The sequence below is a fragment of the Chiloscyllium plagiosum genome, unplaced genomic scaffold, assembly GCF_037043375.1.
Source record: "Chiloscyllium plagiosum isolate Xiang-an unplaced genomic scaffold, Cpla_swu_hap1 HiC_scaffold_45, whole genome shotgun sequence".
Lineage (NCBI taxonomy): Eukaryota > Metazoa > Chordata > Chondrichthyes > Orectolobiformes > Hemiscylliidae > Chiloscyllium > Chiloscyllium plagiosum.
This window is the reverse complement of record NW_028270183.1, coordinates 52,084,498-52,101,054: the sequence shown is the minus strand read 5'-3', so window position 1 is coordinate 52,101,054 and position 16,557 is coordinate 52,084,498.

Genomic DNA, 16,557 nt, shown 5'->3' with positions numbered 1-16,557 from the left:
TTTGAAATTACCCTGTTCTGTTCATTTTATTTTTCAGCATTCCAACTCCTGGCTGTCATTTAATTTCTTGCTAGACATTAAATTTCATTCCATCTTCGAGAAGAAGTGAGGTGCCCGAGGAACATGACTGTACTCCTCTCCAGTCTCCACAGCCACTGTCCCAATTCTTTTCCATCTCCTAGCCAACGTCATATTCATGTCTGAGTGATTACTCCATGGGCTTCCATGAACAAGGAACATTCCAGAGAAAAGAAAACGTCCATCAGTCTCCCTCATCACTGGCTTCAGTAGAGAAAATGGCGATGTGCTTTAAGACGATTGGCAGGGATGTCAATATTCAATCCACTATAGTTATTATTGTGTGCTGGAAGCGTTCAGGGGAAAGGGGTTAAATGAGATTGTTTGTTTAGTGATTGTGATTGATGTTAGTCTCCGTGGATTCTGATTGTGTCACTGGAGGTTTTCCCTCTGCTAGTACTACGGGACTGCTTCCAATATATCATCCTATTGTAGCACCAGACCCATCATCTCCGAAACAAACAGGGGTCAGCAGCTGCAGAGAAAGGAAGAGGAAATATCAAAATCTGAGTACATTAGACTGGAATGCTCCAACAATGGATCAGAATCTGACAACGTTTGGTATGAATGTTCTCACATTGGATCAGAATCGGACAGCATTAGATTGGAATGTTACAGCGATGGACAGGAGTTTATCCTGGGGACTTTACTATTTTTCCTGGACAACATTTCATTGGAAGATATACGGTGCACTGTTGATTATTCAGGCAGCTTACTATCCCATCCTCGCTATTGTTGGTGTTCCTCGTAAGTCTCTCTATCTCTAACCAATTATTAATTACATAAACAATTGAACTTGATGTTATATCTGTTATCTACATTTGGCAAAGACACAAAGCATTTTTTTTCGACTTCAGTCACAAATACAAGTTATTACACACGAATTTGAACCTTGCCACACAAACATCTGAGAGCAAGACTGCTCACAAACAGTCCTTTTTTGCCATGACATGAATTATGACACAGTATTCTCTCCATCACCAAACTTGTTCACTACCAGCTCCATAAATCCCTAATCTCCCCCTCCGTGTCAATATTGTTGCCTAGTAAACCATTATCTACATCTTGGTAAAATGCAGACTTCACAGTTCTAGCTGTCTTCTAGCCATATCTCTATCACAATTTTATTTTGTCTTTAGAATTATTTTTCAATGAGGATATTGTGTCAGAATTATTCTGACGTCATTCGGAGGCGCAGGTTATTACACTAAGGACAAGGTTTCAAATCCTACCACAGCTGATGAAAGAACTTACATTTAAATAATAAGAATTAGAATTAAAGGAAGTTTCACTAGTAGCAACCATGATATTATCAGCGATTTGTCTAAAAAAACTACATGTTTCACTGATGTTCTTTGCTCAATAATTCAACATTATTACCATGTGTTGACTCCATACTGCCCTGTGGTTGGCCTCACAGTAAAGGGTAATTAGTAATGGTCATCAAATGATGCTCTTGCAAGCGATGTCGACAAATCATGCAATAACAAAATTAAATGTCAAATTAGATAAAGAAAAATGCTGGCAGTCTAAAACAAAAATAAATCACATGTTGGGAAGACTTAATTCAGACGAGATAAAAACAGATTGAGCTTTTTGAAACAAGTCACTATATTTCTGAATTGGAAGCGGCTGGGAAATAGTACGATATATGGTGGTGACCGGGATGGTTATTTTGAAGGAGAAAAATATTGATTTGAGTAGATAGGGGAAGAAAGAGAGAGCGAAAATGAAGCAAACAAAGGAAATACTGAGCGCCAGCTAGGATGGTAATAATTTGCGATTAACATCATTTACTTCTGTTCCCCTACCCCTAAACGCCATGCCCATTAATATATATATCCCTGATAATACCCAAGACCCTGTTTAAACTGACTTATATCACCTCATTACCTCTTCCCTGAGTATGGTCATTGATTTATATTCATTAGTGGACGTTAATCTCACGGGAAGAGTCAGAATGTATTCCCCTTTCCCCTTGAGAAGATATTAGTGAGCTGCAGCCTTGAACTACTGTAAAATGTGCTGTGAATTTTTAGTGTCGATGTATATATATCCTGTTTCATTTCTTTTAGACTTTGTAGCGATGAACATAACTATATGGCTGACTATCCTCAAAGGCAGTTGAGTGTCAACCACATCTGTGTGGGTCTGGTGTCACATGTACGCCTTCGCAGATGAAGATGGCTGTTTTCTTTCCATGAATGGTATTAATGAGTGAGATGCGTTTTCCTGCCAATCGATGATGGTTTCGGTTTCATTAGATTTTTAATTCCAGATACTTTAACGAATTCAAATTCCACCATCAGCCATGGTAGGATTGAAATCCGAGTCCTGGATAATTAATGAGGTCCCTGGATTAATACCATGGAGATAATACCGCAGGGCCATCGCTTCCTTAGCATCACCAAACACGTCCAATGGCAGTAGTGGTGCTGCTGTTTTCATGACTGAGGTTCAGAATGTTATGCAATGACATTGTCATCGACTTTTCTGGGGAAGGAAATTGTTAATATTTCTGGTCACTGGGACTGTGTAGAGATGTAATGTTTTAATAGACAGGAGCAGGCGAAGGATGATGACAAAGAGCATGTTGTAGCCAAAACAGAGAAGGACGCTTCATTATGATTCCCAGATAGCAGTGTGAAAGATGTTGTAAGAACGAAGACGGTCATGTACAGGGTGAGATTCGGTGAAAATGATGTATGTTACGCCCCGCCGTGGCGAGAAGCCACAAGGAGACTACGGGAGAAGTGCCTTCACTACAGGAAGGAGACAGTTGAGGAGAACATTGGCGAAGACGTTCCAACGATCGACATAAGGAGAGACCCTTGTCGCGACCACGGTTGGATATTTCCTTTTTTTTGAAAATGTTGATAATTGTGACATCTCGGAACTCTCCCAGGAAGCCTCTGCTCCTTGCAGATAAGACAGAGAAGGGGGTGTAGCTGAACCGGGAATTCTGTACCTCCACACTTCAATGCCTCAGCAGGGATACTGTCTGCTATAGCAAACTCATTGTTCTTGAGCTGGCATATTCGCAATTCGTTCAGCTGTACTACACAAGTAGTGTCTCCATACGTGCAAGGTCAGATGATATACTCCTCACCATTGTCAACGCTGCTTGCGCAAGATCCTGTGAATCCGCTGGTACGACAGACACACCAACACTAGGTTCCTCGACCAGGGACCCCATATCACCGGCATGGAGGCGCTGATACACCTTGATTGGCTGCGCTGGGCTGGGCACAACGTCCCAATGACTGACGCGAGATTCTCCCATCTCCGAAACGGCAGGCAAGCCCAAGGTGGGCCGAGAAAGTGCTCCCCTCAAAGCTCCACTGGTGTGAGCAGAATATCAATAAACCGCTGGGAATGTCTGACCCAGGGCAGGAGAAAGTGGGGGAAGAACATTGGGAATGCGTCAAGCAACTTCAGACTTGTGTGAAAAAAGTGAAAGCGAAGATTAAACAGCACAAGGAGCTCACTGGCACATCAACGACCCATATGTGCCCGTCTTACATCCACATTGTTTTCCAAAAATAACAGTCTGTGGAAGCCACATCGGTTTGAACAGCCACCTACAGGAGTAAGTGAGGTATGGAAATGCTGGTGGTCAGACTCGAGTGCATGCTGCCAGAAAAGGACAGTTGGTCAGCCAGCATCTGAGGAGCAGGAGAATCGACATTTTGGGCATTGGATTTTCATCAGGTTTCTTGATAAATGGATCAAAATGGAAATGTCGATTCACCTTCTCGGATGCTGTCTGACCTGCTGTGCATTTCCAGCATCATTCTCGTCTGTGAGCGACGAAAAAAGAATGATGGCTGTCTTCTCTAGGGTTTCTTGGAAAAATTTCTTGGAACATTTGCACCTACACGAATTACAATGTATGAAAAAATAGTTATTCAACAATAAGGAGGTAACAGCGCTATGCCACCTCATTCAGTATAACCTATAACCTCACATCTGGGAGAGGACTGTGCTGACAACGGCCATGAAGTGAACTGCTTTGATTCTGGAACTTGCCAAGCTGGAGTGGGTGACACACCTATCATATGTCAGAGTGTCATCCTCTGATTTATTCACGAAGTGACAGAGGCCATCTCTATGTGGGGAAGTGTACATGTTGGCTTTGCCTCCATGTAGAAAGAACGAAAATCTTCCAGAAACACTCGAGAACAGAGTGACAGATGAAAATGAGAAACTGAAGGTGATCAGAGCTATGAAAAGGGAAATATGCAAAAACATAATTGAAGGTTGGTAAGTTGCCGCGAAAGATGAGTGATTCATGTAGCTGACTACGCAAATAGGGCTGGAGGATTGCGCGTGCTGGACAGCTCTTTGAGGAGCTGTTCCAAACAAGGCCCTTTCTGTACTGACAATTCCATCATTCTCTGTGGCACATCCCTGAGTATTGAGAGAGGGTAAAGTCTTTAGATTGTCGAAGGATAGGGCAGACTGGAGTGTAGCTATTGTGTCCGCAAATATTTAAAACTGGGCGTCGAGCAAAACGAAACTCACCAGTGGATATCTTGATGTCAGTTCTGACGAAAATATTGATTTTTTTTGTAAGGAATGTGTTAAATCGACACTTGGAGAATACGGATATGATTTGGCAGAATCAGCCACAATTCAGGAAAGCGAAACCATCTTTTGAATGAAAGAGAACTCATCTTTTCCATCTGTTGGAGTTTGGGATGGATGTTGATTGTAACATTCACAAATGGGAGTTTTCAGAAAACGTTTGACTTTGTTGCAAACAGGTGAGTAAGGAAAGTTGGAGTTCATTGGTAAGGAGGAATATACTACTTGGATTGAGAATTGGATAATGAAGAGAATACGTAGAGAAAGTTCCTACTGTGGATGAAAGATCATTGCTTTTAGAGATCACACACATCAGTGCATGGAACACAGTTACTTTCAAGGCAAATCCTTCTCGTTATGTATTTATTAGAAGGTGAGAAGTGGTCCAGGCGAAACGGATCTTGATGTCATTGGTACTAAGTCACGACAAGAATTCACACAGGACAGCAAGTAATTAGCTCAGTAAATGGTATGCCGTCCTTCATTACAAAACAATTTATATATAGGAGTAAAGACACATGTCTCCAGTTGTGTAGTGTTGTTGAGATAGCATTTTTGACACTTTGCCCAGATTTTCTCTCCTTTATAAGTTATATCATTCTTGCTACAGTAAGACTTTACAAAGAAGCATCACCAGAATAATCCCGAGAATATCGGTGCCAGAAGTCAAGTCTGAAAGAAATGAGTGATTAATCTGCAGCGCAGGGAGAAAAGAAGAGGTGATAGTGTTAAAATCTAAGGGTTATGGACCCACACTCATGAGATAAATACCAACACATTGACAGAATTTACGTGTTTTCACGTGTTACTGGATTACCCAGAGTTTCTGTACCTCTGTAGAGCCCCATGTAGGTTGCCAGATAGAGCTTCTGCCTCTGAATGAACACTCACCATCTCAATATGCAATTGATATGTAATTTTGCACTGAACGTCATGTTGTTCACAAATCTGTCAGCAGCTGCAATACCTTACTTCCGAAACAGTTAGCTCTTGTTACCAGCTTCTGCTCTCCAGAGGTAGTACCAGTCTGGATTTTTGAAGATGGAAGGTCAAAACCTCCCGCCCCCCTTCACCGTCAGCAAACAGCGTTAAAGTAATCCCTGTGCATCATTAGCAATGAGCCAGGAGTAGAAACATGGTGCAATTAATATGCACACTCTCAGATTCATTTATTTGTCACATTGGCGCATCAATGGTATTCTACTATATGTGTGTAGGTGTTTTAACAGGAATAATACGTTCTTCCTGTTCCTGTGTTCATGCTGGACCCATGGAAGAAGCTCAAGTACCTAACTGGGCAACACCTGGTTCATGTTTAACCTCGCAATGTGTTGGTCAGATTCCTTATCTTCCTGTGTAATATGCAAGAGGAACAGAATGAGTTATCCCCTTCTTATCCAATTGATTCTTTCTGCTGAATGGTGACCTTATATTCCTGTGAAATCAACTTGAGATTCTGAACGAGCTATTATTTTAACTGTGGAAATGGTTGGTGTCCAGCAGTACTGTTGCATGACTTAACAACAATTTAACAGCGCAAGCATAACTATTGTTGAGGTCTTCCTGCACATGGACACAGACAGCTTCACTAGCTGAGGGGGAACATATTATTCCGAACGTTGCGTAATCTTAAATGAAAATCGTCACTTCTGAGGTTATGATGAAAGGAAAGACACTGAAAGGCAGACAAAGGCTTTTTGTCTGAGGATGCTACCCTGAGACCACCTGCAGAGGTGAATCGGGACTGTTGTGATTGATGTCCATTATGTGACGGTACTGTCGTTTTAATAGGTTACTTTATCCCATTTCTTTTTGAAAATACGTTTTTAAATCAGAAGTATGTAATTAGCTACGGAAGACCGTTGAAGTAAACAGGAGGTGAAGCCTTCAGGTTTTTTAGTTAAGTTTGAACAATGGAAGAAGCGGGAACAGGTATGGTCACCTCTCAGAGAAAAGGCGTTCTATATATTTTTGGTTTAGCAGTCCAAAGCTGTTTAGGGTTTCAGAAGAGTTGGACACATCAGTGAATGATTGCTATCTGGTAATGTCTCTTAAATTTCTCTTGATGGTTTTTCTTCTGGACTGCTGAACAGTGTGTAAGAATATGTGCATTAATTTACGTTTTTGCCAAGGGTTGTATTCATGGAGTGTCACTGAACTGATATACGTAAATAGTGTTCGGTACTCTATCTATTGTTCACATAAGTTTTCGAACAGCTAAGTTGTTCTAACTTCCTTTTCCTTTTAGTTTGTATTTTAACTGTAGTGTTTAAATAAATTGTACTTTTTTTAACATTGTGTCACATCATGAACGTACATTTCGCATCTAGCTTTAAAATCAAAATAAATGTTATTCTATGGGCGACAATCTTATAATATTTTGAGGAGTCTGGTCTGGTCTGTAATAAACGCGTACAAACACTCTTTGTATTGAGTGTTCCCAACCAGTGGAGAGTTGAAATCCATTCCCATTGCATTCAATTTTCCTTCGGTTCCTCGATGCCATCCTCTGTCAAATATTGCCCTGATGTCAGGACAAGTTACTCCTACCTTGTGTTCATATGTTTTTTTTCATGTGAACAAATCGAGGTGTATTTGTGGGGAGTGCTTCCTTTTCGCCGATTATATCAACTGTTGGAACTTCTCTGTTTGATAGAATTCGGGGATCTACGTCACTGAAATGTTTGGAATGTAGTATTGATGGAGTTTTGATATATCAGAGAGCTGTGCACAACAAAGGATTGGGCTTGACAGAGGACTTGATGCCTTGAGCTGATCAGCTATGATCTTATTGAAGGTAAAAACAGGTTTGGGGGCCTTCATGGCATAGGGCAGTTATGTTTTCTTAATCTGTTAATAAAGAGTTTGCAGTTGTTGTTTTCCAGGAATTGCGGTCAAAGAATGTTGCAGTAACGTAGATCGTGGGATTTCATCAGCGCTCTCTGGGTGTAGTATGGGGGCTTTGTTCACAGTGAATCTGGGTCTGCAACATGACCAACAAGTGAAGATGTTGATCTTCTGTAAAAAGGGCATATTTGACACTGGTACCACGTTTTACTCCAAGATCAGTTTATAAATGACATCTAACCGTGTGTGACAGTCTTGCAGGGCTGAAGTGTCTCCTGTTTTTCTGTGCCACCGGTATCAGGTGCAAATGGTGCAGCTGCACCTGTCTAGTAGATTTGAGACCGGACATAGAATTGAGCAACAGCAATCGGTTGATAGGCACTTTGAACTTGCTCCATAACATACTAAGATCGTGGCTGATCTCGATGTAGTCGACGGCACAATTGCCTATCTGTCGTTCATTTACCTTGACACACTGCTCTGTTAAATATCTAACTAACACAACTTTTTATGAATTATAAACACACTGTTTGGCGCTTTTCAGACCGAGGTTGGAGGTTCATTCTTTACTTTTCTAGTCTCCCTCCAATATTGAATCTTACAAATTTTCATACTCCCAATGATATGGGTTTCAAAGAGCGTTAGGTTCATTGGTTTTTTCAAGCCAGGCAAATACCTAGAATTTTCAAAAATACTTTAAATACAACCAAAACAATGTCACTCAGGATGTGATGAAAAGATAATTGAACAACATTTTGAAGATACAAAGATAAATATTTATCAATATATTCTCAATAAACCTACGACAATGAAATGCGCACACAGAATCACACAAATGTCCGACATACAGACAGCTACAGGCACAAACAGAGACACATACAAAGGCACATACAAGCACACAGACTGACGCACACAGACACACTCACTGACACATGCACAGATTCATGCACACACACAGTGACACACAAGTCACGCACAGACAGACACACAGACATACACAGAGTCAAGCCCAGGCACACACATGGAGTCACACGCAGAGATTCACGCAGAGTCAGATACAGAGATTAACAAAGAGTCACGCACACAGGTCCAAACACAGACACACACATACATGGATGAAAACACAGAGTCACCCACACAGGTGCATACACAGTCATACGCAGAGTCACGTACACAGATACACAGACAGAGTTAAGCACACAGAAGCACACACAGTCACACACACAGACACACACAGTCACACGCGTAGATAACACGCAGACAATTGCATTGAGATACGTCCAGATACACACAGAAACACGAACAGAATCATGCACACAGACACACACAAAAGTGCAGAAAGATGCACAAAGAGCGACGAGCACAGTGACATGCATAGAAGCGCAAACAAATACACGTGAACACAGACACAGTCACTCACATAATGTAAAGACACACACAATGAGGCACGCAGCCGAATACACACGGACACACAAACACACAGAGGGATATTCACAATAACACACACAGATGCTCACACAGATACACACGCACAAATACAAACGCAAAGTCACACACAGTACCACACACATCGATACATCCACACATGCACACAGGTGCGCACAGAGCCACGCACGCAGACACACGTGCAGAGCCATGTGCTCTGCTGCAAACACAGAATCACGAACACAGATACATACACAGTCATGCACACAGATACACACAGAGTCACGCACAGAGTCATGCAGACAGGTGCACACACAGAGTAACATACAGAGTCAGGCACACATACATGCACTGACTGTGGCACACAGATACACACCACCGAGTCAAGCAGACAGACAGGCACACATGAGCACTCTTACAGACGCACACGGATTCACAGATCTGATACACACAGAGGAACACTCACAGAATCACACGCACAGGCGCACACAGTCACACATATGGATGCAGACACAGTCACACACCCGGATACAGACACACAATTACGAACACAGACAGGCATATACATAGATACACACACAGCCAGACACACACAGGGTAACACACAGAGTCGTGCAGACAGGCACACAGAGAGTCACACACACACAGACACACACAAACAGTGTAAAACACATGAATACACAAACAGCCACTCACAGAAACACAGACAGGGTCAGATGCATGGATACGCACACAGAAACGCACAGAATCACAAACATGGATATACACACACAGAACCACATGCACAGACACACACAAAGTCACGTACGTGGTTACAAACAGACATACAGAGTCACACACCTTGATGCACACACAGAGTCATATACTCAGACACACAGACAGTCACACACGGGTGCAAATACAGAGACACATACAGAGTCAATGACATGAGTACGCACACATCCAGACACAGACAGTCATTCACATTGACACACGCACAGTGTCAAGTAAAGCACAGTAGGTCAGTCAGCATCCAAGGAACATGAGAATCGACGTTTCGGGCATAAGCCCTTCATCAGGAATTCTCCTGTTCCTTGGATGCTGACTGACCTGCTGTGCTTTAACAGCAACACATTTTCAGCTCTGATCTCCAGCATCTGCAGACCTCACTTTCTCCACACAGTGTCCAGTGCTGAGGGACGCACAGAATCATGCACACACACGCGCACAGGCAAACCCATGGGTGTACATACGATCACACACATACACACACACAGAGTTGGGCATGTGGATATGAACACAAAAACACACAGAGTCACGCAATTAGATAAATCCAAAGAATCACTCACATTACTACACCCAGACACATACACACAGTGTCACTCAACTTGCTGCGCACAAGAGTCACGAAGACAGGCACGAATAGAGTAATTGACACATGTATAGTCTTGCACACAGACACACAGAGTTGTGTACACAGACGCACGCATAGAGTCACTCACAAGGATACACACAGACACACACAGATTCACAAACATGGATACATACACAGAAGCACCTACGGAATCTTGCGCATGGATAATTGCAAAGATTCACTCACGTGAGTCCACCCACAGGCAGACACACAGAGACTCACACACATTGATACACAGTGTCATGCAGACAGATACATATAGTGTCACATACTCATCCACAAATATGCATACGACACACTGAGTTGTGCACGCAGAAATACATTCAGAGTCACGCACATGGATATACACACAGACACGGACAGACGAACACACAGGCATGCATTCAGAGTCACGCACACACAGACGCACATGCACACACACATGGATAAAGAAGCAGACACACGCACAGAGTTACACACAGATGCAAACAGAGTGACACATATGCATACATGTGCAGATACACACAGAGTTATACACGCCAAAGCATACCAAGCCACACCAAAAGAGTCACGCACATGGACACACTGATACGCACAGAGAGGCATGTGCACATACACACGTACAGAGTTTACACATGGATACATATTGTGACACACACACAGAGCCACGTATATGCACGCACAGACACACAGATTCAGGCACACAGTCACACACACGAAGTTGAACACATGTATATAAGCACAGACACACATGTACAATTGCGCATACACGCATACCCACACACACTTACAGACTGAATAACGCAGTCAGAAATATGTATATCTGCACTTACAGACACATACAGGGTTACACATATGGATACACAGTCGCGTATATGGAACCACAGGCAGACAGAGTCATGCACACATGCACACAGAGACACACACGTGGATATCCGCACGCAAACACATACACACACCGTCACATAGACACACACAGAGTCACATACATGGAAACACGCACAGCCACACACACGGTCACGCAGACACACAACCAGAGTCATGCACACAGATACACATACAGTCTCAGAAATGGAGAGACACACGGAGGCACACACCAGGATGCACCAACAGTCAGCCAGACACACACACACAATCACATAATCACGCACACAGATACACACAGAGTCACTCACGTGGATGCACACAGAGAATCAAGCACATAGGTACACACACACAGTCAATGATATGGGCACGCACACAGTCAGACACCCAAAGTGTCACACACTTGATGCACACACAAATAATTGCAGAGACACACATGCAGAATCACACACGTGGATACACACAGACACGTGCGCAAAATTAGTCACTGCGTACTCACACAGACACACGCACAGAATCACACTCTTTAAAACATACACAAAGTCACGCAGACAGCCAGAGAGTCATACACACACGCACACACACGCGTGAAGTCACACACACGGATACAGACAGGCACACACGCAGTCTTCCAACTGGATAGACGCACATAGTCACTTACACGGACACACGATCAGCATCACACACATGGATACACACAGACCCACACAGAGAGTCAATCACATGGGTAGTCACTCAGATGCACACAGAGTCACACAACTTGATATACAAGTCTTGCAGACAGATATGTACGGAGTCATGCACAATGACGCACACTGAGTCGTGCACACGGATATACATTCAGAAACACATTTTCACAGCTGCAAATGTACATAGACACACATGCACACAAATACACATGTACACAGATACACACACACATACATGCACACTGACAAATATGTCTGAAGACAAACAAAGAAAGGTAAACTCTGCAAATAGCGTTGTCCTAATGGTAGTTAAACTCATGACGAATGGAAAAAATGAGTTATTGAAAATGTTATTCAGCCTCTGAATTTCTTCTGCTTAAACAAATTGCAGAAAATGTGTTTTACTCAATAGACAATAGACAATAGACAATAGATGCAGGAGTAGGTCATTCAGCCCTTCGAGGCTGCACCACCATTCGATATGATCATGGCTGGTCATTCCTAATCAGTATCTTGTTCCTGCCTTATCTCCATAACCCTTGATTCCACTATCTTTAAGAGGTCTATCCAATTCTTTCTTAAATGAATCCTGAGACTCGGCCTCCACTGCCCTCTGGGGCAGAGCATTCCACACAGCCACCATTCTCTGGGTGAAGACGTTTCTCCTCATCTCTGTCCGAAATGGTCTACCCCGTATTTTTAAGCTGTGTTCTGTGGTTCGGCACTCACTCATCAGCGGAAATATGTTTTCTGCTGCCAGAGTGTCCAAACCTTTCATAATCTTATACGTCTCAATCAGATCCCCTCTCAGTCTTCTAAACTCAAGGGTATACAAACTCAGTCGCTTCAGTCTTTCAGTGTAAGGTAATCCTGCCATTCCAGGAATTGACCTCGTGAACCCACGCTGCACTCCCTCGATAGGCAGAATGTCTTTCCTCAAATGTGGAGACCAGAACTGCACACAGTACTCCAGGTGTGGTCTCACCAGGGCCCTGTACAGCTGCAGAAGCACCTCTTTGCTTCTATACTCAATTCCACTTGTTATGAAGGCCAGCATGCTATTAGAATTCTTCACGACCTGTTGTACCTGCATGCTTGCCTTCATTGACTGGTGTACAAGAACACCCAGATCTCTCTGCACTGCCCCTTTACCTAAATTGATTCCATTGAGGTAGTAATCTGTCTTCCAGTTCTTGACAGAAAGTGGATACATTTATGTGGATACATTTATCCACATAAAACTGCATCTGCAATGCATCTGCCCACTCACTTAACTTGTCCAGGTCACCCTGTAATCTCCTAACATCTTCATCCCATTTCACCCTACCACCCAGCTTTGTATCATCAGCAAATTTGCTAATGTTGTTGCTGATACCATCTTCTATATCATTTACATATATTGTAAAAAGCTGCGGTCCCAGCACGGATCCCTGCGGTACCCCACTGGTCACTGCCTGCCATTCCAAAATGGAGCCGTTTATCACGACCCTTTGTTTCCTATTAGCCAACCAATTTTCAATCCAATCTAGTACTTTGCCCCCAATACCGTGCGTCCTAATTTTACTGGAGAAAGTGAGGTCTGCAGATGCTGGAGATCAGAGATGGAAATGTGTTGCTGGAAAAGCGCAGCAGGTCAGGCAGCATCTAGGGAACAGGAGAATCGACGTTTCGGGCATTAGCCCTTCTTCAGGAGAAGCCCTTCCTAAGAAGGGATAATGCCTGAAACGTCGATTCTCCTGTTCCCTAGATGCTGCCTGACCTGCTGCGCTTTTCCAGCAACACATTTCCGTCCTAATTTTACTCACTAACCTCCTGTGTGGGACTTTATCAAAAGCTTTCTGAAAGTCCAGGTACACTACGTCTACTGGATCTCCCTCGTCCAACTTCAGAGTTACATCCTCAAAGAAATTCAAGAAGATTAGTCAAGCACGATTTCCCCTTCATAAATCCATGCTGACTCTGTCCTATCCTGTTACTACTATCCAGATGTGCCGTAATTTCATCCTTTATAATAGACTCCAGCATCTTTCCCACCACTGAGGTCAGACTAACTGGTCTATAATTTCCTGCTTTCTCTCGTCCACCTTTCTTAAAAAGTGGTACAACATTAGCCACCCTCCAATCCTCAGGAACCGACTCCGATTCTATTGAACTCTGGAAAATAATCACCAACCAATCGACGATTTCCCGAGCCACCTCATTCAGTACCCTGGGTTGCAGACCATCAGGCCCCCGAGACTTATCAACCTTCAGACCTAACAGTCTCTCCAACACCAAATCCTGGCAAATATAAATTCCCTTAAGTTCAGGTCCTTCAGCCACTGTTACCTCAGGGAGATTGCTTGTGTCTTCCCCAGTGAACACAGATCTGAAGTACCCATTTAATTCCTCTGCCATTTCTTTGTTCCCAGTAATATATTCCCCTGTTTCTGTCTTCAAGGGTCCAATTTTTGTCCTAACCATTTTTTTGCCTTGCACATACCTAAAAAAGCTTTTACTATCCTCCTTTATATTATTGGCCAGTTTACCTTCGTACCTCATTTTGTTCTCTGCGTATTTCCTTCTTAGTAATCCTCTGATGCTCTTTAAAAGCTTCCCAGTCCTCAGTTTTCCCACTTATCTTCGGTATGTTATACTTTTTTTCTTTTAACTTTATATGTTTCTTTACTTCCCTCGTCAGCCACGGCCGCCCATGCCTCCTCCCGGGATCTTTCTTCCTTTTCGGAATGAACTGATCCTGCAACTTCTGCATTATACACAGAAATATCCGCCATTGTTCCTCCACGGTCATCCCTGCTAAGGTATTACACCATTGAACTTTGGCCAGCTGCTCCCTCATAGCTCCATAGTTCCCTTTATTCAACAGAAATATTGTCACTTACGACTGTACCCTCTCCCTTTCAAATTGCAAATTGAAGCTTATTGTATTATGGTTACTACTTCCCAATGGCTCCTTCACTTCGAGGTCTCTGACCAATTCTGGTTCGTTACACAATACCCGATCCAGAATTGCCTTCTCCCTTGTCATCTCCAGCACCAGCTGCTCTAAGAATCCATCTCTGAGGCACTCCACAAATTCGCTTTCTTGAGGCCCGATACCATCCTGATTCTCCCAGTCTACCTGCATGTTAAAATCCCCCATAACAACTGTAGCAACATCTTTGCGACAGGCCAATTTCCTGATTCAACTTACATCCGACATCCAGACTACTGTTTGGGGGCCTGTAGATTACTCCCATGAGGGTCTTTTTACCCTTAGTATTTCGAAGCTCTATTCACACTGACTCTACATCCCCTGACTCTAGGTCCCCCCGCACAAGGGACTTAATATCGTCCCTTACCAACAAGGCCATCGCACCCCCTCTGCCCGTTAGCCCGTCACTCTGTCCTTTATTCCTGGAGTAGTTCCATTTGGCAGAATTAACTTTGCTTCAGGGAGTGAGGACTACCTAATGAATCCTTCAGAGGAATCCTCCATGAGTCGTGAAGGTGACTGTTGGGTTTTCCGTTCCCATAAGTTGTTGTGAGGCGGAACAAGGAAAGAGAGTTAGCAGTCACCCTTTCCTTCTCAGCCAGTTTATATTTTCTCCTTCGCTGAGCTGAAGCATACAATGATGCCATTCGACCACCAAAGTGGAATATGTGAGGTCTCCTCGAAAATTATTCGAACTTTATGACTCCATAATTCTTCCCTGCTCCAACTGAGCAATTCATAGATAATAATTTGTAAATATGTTCATATGTGTCCTCATAAAGTTAACACAATAAATTCATGACTTGAAAATACCCTTGTCAAAATGAAAACATTCATTACTTAAATCCGAATCCTTAGGTTTTGTGGAAATATCCACCAGTTATGTACCTCATACACTGCTCTCAGGATCTTATGTGGTTCAATATGAACATCTCACATTCCCAGGTTTGGTATGTTTCTAAAATCATGAGAGGTAAGGATATAGTGAATGGCTAAGATCATTTTGCGAGAGTAGGGGAGTCCAAATCTAGGGAGCCTTTGGTTTAAGATTGGAGGGGAAACTTCTAAAAGGGACATAAGTCGTATTTCTTTTCACGGAGAGCGTGGTGCATATATGAAACGAGCTGCCAGGCAAAGTGGTGGAGGATGGTACAATTGCAACATTTCAAAGCCATCTGGAAGGCTGCATGAATCGAAAGGGATTAGTCGGATATGTGCCAAACGCTGGCAAATTGAATGAGATTACATTAGGATAGCTGGTCAGCTTGAAAAAGCTGCACTGAAAGGTTAGTTTCTGTACGGTATGACTGTGTAAGATCTTCATTCCAAGAACAAGTAAATTGAAACATCATTGAACAGCTTCTAAAGCAATTGTGCATTTTTCAGAACTCGGAATAGTCAGTGGAAATGCAATAAGACATCCCAATGGCTTTAAAATGAAACAGCATCATTTTATTCCTTCCTAACTACTTGCTGCATCTGCAGACTGCCTTTATATTATTCATGTCCCAAAACATACAAATCACTTTGTACCACCGAATTCAGCGACCTCTCTCAATGTAATTGGTCTACTGCTATTTTACCTGCCATCGCATCACTAACTTACAATAATCCACTTTACAATGCTTCAGCTGAATGTTTGCTCACTGGCCCCGCTGTCTACATCGCATTGCAGACTTTCTACCGCCACTTCACATCATATCGAATGACTATCTTGGTAG